Here is a 6,000-nt window from a genome sequence, read left to right as displayed (position 1 = left end):
CATTATTTCGAGGAAGAGCAGGGGGGAGTTCTCCCCTGTGTCCTGGCCAATATTTATCCCTTGACCAACATCTCAGAACAGATTATTTGGTAATTTATCTCATTGCTGTTTGTGGGATTTTGCTGTGCCCAAATTGGCTGTTGTGTTCCCTACATTACAACAGTGACTACACTCCAAAAGTCCTTCATTGGCTGTGAAGAGCTTTGGGACATCCTGAGATTGCAACAGGAGTTATAGAAAGACAAGTCTTTTTGGTTTTTTTCCTTATGTGGCTCGGTGTCCAATTTTGTTTGATAATCGCTCCCGTGAAGCGCCTTGAGATGTCTCACTACGTTAAAGGCGCTATATAAATGCAGCTTGTTGTTACGTTGATGTGATTATATAAAGACAGGTCCGTCTTTCTTTTGTTCAGTCATGTGTTCACACCTTGCAATGCTCGTTCAAATCTTTGAAAGCTCTGATTGTTGGTGTCGTAAGAGAATGGATGGAGGATTCTGGCCGTTTCTGGAGTCACGTCCCTCACTGTGATACCACGTTCTCACTCACTCTCTCTCTCTCTCTCCTTCTCCTATAGGTCCAATATCCGGCCCGACAATGCAAACAGCAATAACCATACGTTCACGATGCACAGCTTTAAACAGATTACATCGTGTCAGGAGTGCAGGATGCTACTGAGGTGAGACTCCCAGGGCTTTGGGGGCGGGGGGGCCCTTACTAACAAACCTGTTTGTGGTCTGAGATGATTCTTTGTCTGCTTCGCCTCTCAAACTTCTCCGCCTCTCTCCTCCTTTAGGACCCTCCTTAAACCCCCCCCCCTTTGACTAAGTTTTTGGTCGTCTGCCCTACTATCTCCTCATGGCTCAGTGTCGGTTTTCCCCTGTGAAGTGCCTTGGGCTGTTTTACTGCGTTAAAAGCTCTGCATGACTGAGAGTTGTTGTTGTAAAGGTGCGATGCGTGTTTGTAATCGGAGATCCTGTTCTTTCCTCAGGGGGATATTTTACCAGGTTACTTGTGTACCAAGTGTGGGGCTGGTGCACACAAGGAATGTTTAGGGCGAGCCAGCACCTGTGGCAAGGCTACAGCAGGTAAAGTACTCGGCTAATCTCCTTCCTCCCAACTTCACACCAAGTTCAGCAGAAATTCAAAGCTCCAGATGTGGTGACAGGCAAAATGTTTGATGTTTAAACACCAGATTACGTTGTCGGAGCCCCGTAATCGATGAGCCCGGAGCCCCGTAATCGATGAGCCCGAGCCCCGTAATCGATGAGCCCGGAGCCCCGTAATCGATGAGCCCGGAGCCCCGTAATCGATGAGCCCGGAGCCCCGTAATCGATGAGCCCGGAGCCCCGTAATCGATGAGCCCGGAGCCCCGTAATCGATGAGCCCGGAGCCCCGTAATCGATGAGTCCAAAATATTATAGTTTTGGATAAAATAATGCCTCAGTATAGTTTTCACTTACTGCTAAATAAGTTGGATTGGATTGGATTGGATTCAATGCAACGCATTGTCCCATTCCATTGCATTGCAATCCATTGCATTCTATTACATTCCATCCCATTGGATTGCATTGTGCATTCCATTACAAACCATTGCATTGAATCATGAATTCCATCCCATTCCTGTTAAACGCATTGAAAACGGGCAGTGTGCAGGAAGTGAGTCTGAGACAGAGCCAGACATTTTATTTTACCCCAAGAGTAGAGTTGCTGACAGTGGAGTCTGACCTGCTGGTCTCACGAGGTGGCCTGCTGGTCTCACGAGGTGGCCTGCGGGTCTCACGAGGTGGCCTGCTGGTCTCACGAGGTGGCCTGCTGGTCTCACGAGGTGGCCTGCGGGTCTCACGAGGTGGCCTGCGGGTCTCACGAGGTGGCCTGCGGGTCTCACGAGGTGGCCTGCGGGTCTCACGAGGTGGCCTGCGGGTCTCACGAGGTGGCCTGCGGGTCTGACCAGGTGGCCTGCTGGTCTGACCAGGTGGCCTGCTGGTCTGACCAGGTGGCCTGCTGGTCTGACCAGGTGGCCTGCTGGTCTGACCAGGTGGCCTGCTGGTCTGACCAGGTGGCCTGCTGGTCTGACCAGGTGGCCTGCTGGTCTGACCAGGTGGCCTGCTGGTCTGACCAGGTGGCCTGCTGGTCTCACCAGGTGGCCTGCTGGTCTCACCAGGTGGCCTGCTGGTCTCACCAGGTGGCCTGTGGTCTCACCAGGTGGCCTGCTGGTCTGACCAGGTGATCTGTGGTCTGACCAGGTGATCTGTGGTCTGACCAGGTGATCTGTGGTCTCACCAGGTGGCCTGCTGGTCTCACCAGGTGGCCTGCTGGTCTCACCAGGTGGCCTGCTGGTCTCACCAGGTGATCTGTGGTCTCACCAGGCGGCCTGCTGATCTCAGCAGGCGGCCTGCTGGCCTCAGCAGGTGATCTGGTGTATTGGTAGAAGGGACGCACATCTGCACTGAAAGGGACCAATTAGGCTGCAGCTTGTGATGCAGTAGGAGGGATAGTCAGTATTGGGCCCTGCCCTCAGTCGATCAGTATCTGCGCAGGTACAAACAGTTAGTACCGAGCCCCAGTGGCTGGAGTGCGCGGCAGGAATCTGTTTGGTCTTGCTGTTGATCGTTGCTAATACAATGTTTAATTTTGTTCCAGATTCTGGAAGTGCGAATCAGAGGGTAAGTGTTGCTGCTCCTCTCTCTGCAATGAAATGCAGCTTTCTCCTTTCTAACTGTACTGACTTCCTCCCACACTGCTTGAGTTCCCTTTCTGTATTTGATATGAGGGAAGCAACGAATGGTTAAATGGACAGGGCACTTTCTAATTTAAAATGCATTCGGGATGTTGAAATATTTTTTCCCCCGCAGCAATTAAGTTCGGTTACAAAACATCAAACTCACTTCTGACTAATCAGTAACACCAGTTCCTTCATTGAGAGTCAAAAACTTGCATTTATCCAGTGCCTTTAATGTAGGGAAACCTCCCAGCACACTTCAAAGCTGCTTAATCGGACAGACATTGACACCGAGCCACATCAGGAGATATTAGGACAGGAGACCAAAAGCTTGGTCAAAGAGGTGGGTTTTAAGGAGCATCTTAAAGGAGCAGAGAGAGGGGGAGAGGTTCAGGGAGGGAATTCCAGAGCTTAGGGCCGAGGCAGCTGAAGTCACGGCCGCCAATGGTGGAGCAATTAAAATGGGGGATGGGAAAGAGGCCGGAATTGGAGGAGCGCAGAGATCTCGGAGGATTGTAGGGCTGGAGGGGGTTACAGAGATAGGGAGGGGTGTGGGGCTGGAGGGGGTTACAGAGATAGGGAGGGGTGTGGGGCTGGAGGGGGTTACAGAGATAGGGAGGGGTGTAGGGCTGGAGGGGGTTACAGAGATAGGGAGGGGTGTGGGGCTGGAGGAGGTTACAGAGATCTCGGAGGATTGTAGGGCTGGAGGGGGTTACAGAGATAGGGAGGGGTGTAGGGCTGGAGGGGGTTACAGAGATAGGGAGGGGTGTGGGGCTGGAGGGGGTTACAGAGATAGGGAGGGGTGTTGGGCTGGAGGGGGTTACAGAGATAGGGAGGGGTGTAGGGCTGGAGGAGGTTACAGAGATAGGGAGGGGTGTGGGGCTGGAGGAGGTTACAGAGATAGGGAGGGGTGTGGGGCTGGAGGGGGTTACAGAGATCGGGAGGGGTGTGGGGCTGGAGGAGGTTACAGAGATAGGGAGGGGTGTGGGGCTGGAGGGGGTTACAGAGATAGGGAGGGGTGTGGGGCTGGAGGAGGTTACAGAGATAGGGAGGGGTGTGGGGCTGGAGGAGGTTACAGAGATAGGGAGGGGTGTGGGGCTGGAGGAGGTTACAGAGATAGGGAGGGGTGTGGGGCTGGAGGGGGTTACAGAGATAGGGAGGGGTGTAGGGCTGGAGGGGGTTACAGAGATAGGGAGGGGTGTGGGGCTGGAGGGGGTTGCAGAGATAGGGAGGGGTGTAGGGCTGGAGGGGGTTACAGAGATAGGGAGGGGTGTGGGGCTGGAGGGGGTTACAGAGATAGGGAGGGGTGTGGGGCTGGAGGGGGTTACAGAGATAGGGAGGGGTGTGGGGCTGGAGGGGGTTACAGAGATAGGGAGGGGTGTGGGGCTGGAGGAGGTTACAGAGATAGGGAGGGGTGTGGGGCTGGAGGGGGTTACAGAGATAGGGAGGGGTGTGGGGCTGGAGGGGGTTACAGAGATAGGGAGGGGTGTGGGGCTGGAGGAGGTTACAGAGATAGGGAGGGGTGTGGGGCTGGAGGGGGTTACAGAGATAGGGAGGGGGGTGAGGCCAGGGAAGGATTTGAACATGAGGATGAGAATTTTAAAATCGAGGTGTTCCTGGACCGGGAGCCAGTGTGGGTCTGTGAGCTCAGGGGGTGATGGGTGAACGGGACTCGGTGCGAGTTAGGATACGGGGGACAGAGTTTTGGATGATCTGAGGTTTTCGGAGGGTGGAAGGTGGGAGACCGGGCAGGAGAGCACTGGAATAGTGGGGTCTGGAGGCAGGGATGAGGATTTCAGCAGCAGGTTTTTTAAAAATTTGTTCATGAGATGTGGGCGTCGCTGGCGAGGCCGGCATTTATTGCCCATCCCTAATCGCCCTTGAGAAGGTGGTGGTGAGCCGCCTTCTTGAACAACTGAGTGTCTTGCTCGGCCATTTCAGAGAGCGATTAAGAATCGACCACATTGCTGTGGGACTGGAGTCACATACAGGCCAGACCGGGTAAGGACGGCAGGTTTCCTTCCCTAAAGGACATTAGTGAATCAGATGGGTTTTTACAGCAATCCGGTAGTTTCATGGCCATCATTACTGATACTAGTTTTTTAAATTCCAGATTTGAACTCATGACTCTGGATTATTAGTCCAGTGACATAACCACTATGCTACCGTACCCTGAGCTGAGGCAGGGGTGGAGACGGGCGATGTTACGGAGGTGGAAGTCGGGGGTCCCGGTGCTGTTCAGAATATGGGGTCGGAAGCTCAGCTCGGGGTCCAATAGGACGCTCAGGTTGCAAACGGTCTGGTTCGGCCTCAGACAGTGGTCAGGGAGAGGGATGGAGTCGGAGGCTCGGGAACGCAGTTTGTGGCGGGGACTGAAGACAATGGCTTCGGTCTTCCCAATGAAAGACCTGTTGGACTTGGAATACGTCAGACTGGAGTGATTACTGACCGGCACTTCAAAGGGACTGAGCAGAGAATGTTTGAGACGTTTACGATGCTGATAATTAATTTCAAATTCGGAGTGAAAACAATTTTATTTACGTGTAATATTTAAATATTCAAGACAAATTCGGTAAACCCAGTTTATGAGTTGCAAATTGACCTCATAAGAACGATTCAACAATATTCAGAGAATGTTTTATAAAATGCAGCAGACCCTGATACCAGATAGAAACATAGAAAATAGGAGCAGGAGTCGGCCATTCGGCCCTTCGAGCCTGCTCCGCCACTCAATATGATCATGGCTGATCCTCTATCTCAATACCATATTCCCGCTCTCTCCCCATGCCCCTTGATGCCTTTTGTGTCTAGAAATCTATCCAGCTCCTTCTTAAATATATTCAGTGACTTGCCCTCCACAGCCTTCTGTGGTAGAGAATTCCACAGGTTCACCACCCTCTGAGTGAAGAAATTTCTCCTCATCTCAGTCCTAAATGTCCTATCCCGTATCCTGAGACTGTGACCCCTCGTTCTGGACCCCCCAGCCAGGGGAAACATCCTCCCTGCATCCAGTCTGTCTCGCCCTGTCAGAATTTTATATGTTTCAATCAGATCCCCTCTCATTCTGCTAAACTCGAGTGAATACAGGCCGAGTCGACCCAATCTCTCCTCATACGACAGTCCTGCCATCCCAGGGATCAGTCTGGTGAACCTTCGCTGCATTCCCTCTATGGCAAGTATATCCTTTCTTAGGTAAGGAGACCAAAACTGCACACAACACTCCAGGTGTGGTCTCACCAAGGCCCTGAATAACTGCAGTAAGACATCCCTGCTCCTGTACT

General features: G+C 52.6%; 1 pseudogene; it reads left to right on the top strand.

The window, feature by feature from the left end:
* Positions 1-574: 574 nt before the first annotated feature.
* LOC137319254 (guanine nucleotide exchange factor VAV3-like) overlaps positions 575-6,000 on the top strand; it is an 89,101-nt pseudogene continuing 83,675 nt past the window's right edge.

The sequence above is a fragment of the Heptranchias perlo genome, unplaced genomic scaffold (assembly GCF_035084215.1).
Source record: "Heptranchias perlo isolate sHepPer1 unplaced genomic scaffold, sHepPer1.hap1 HAP1_SCAFFOLD_782, whole genome shotgun sequence".
Taxonomy (NCBI): Eukaryota; Metazoa; Chordata; class Chondrichthyes; order Hexanchiformes; family Hexanchidae; genus Heptranchias; species Heptranchias perlo.
This window is presented reverse-complemented; position numbering and strand designations above follow the sequence as displayed.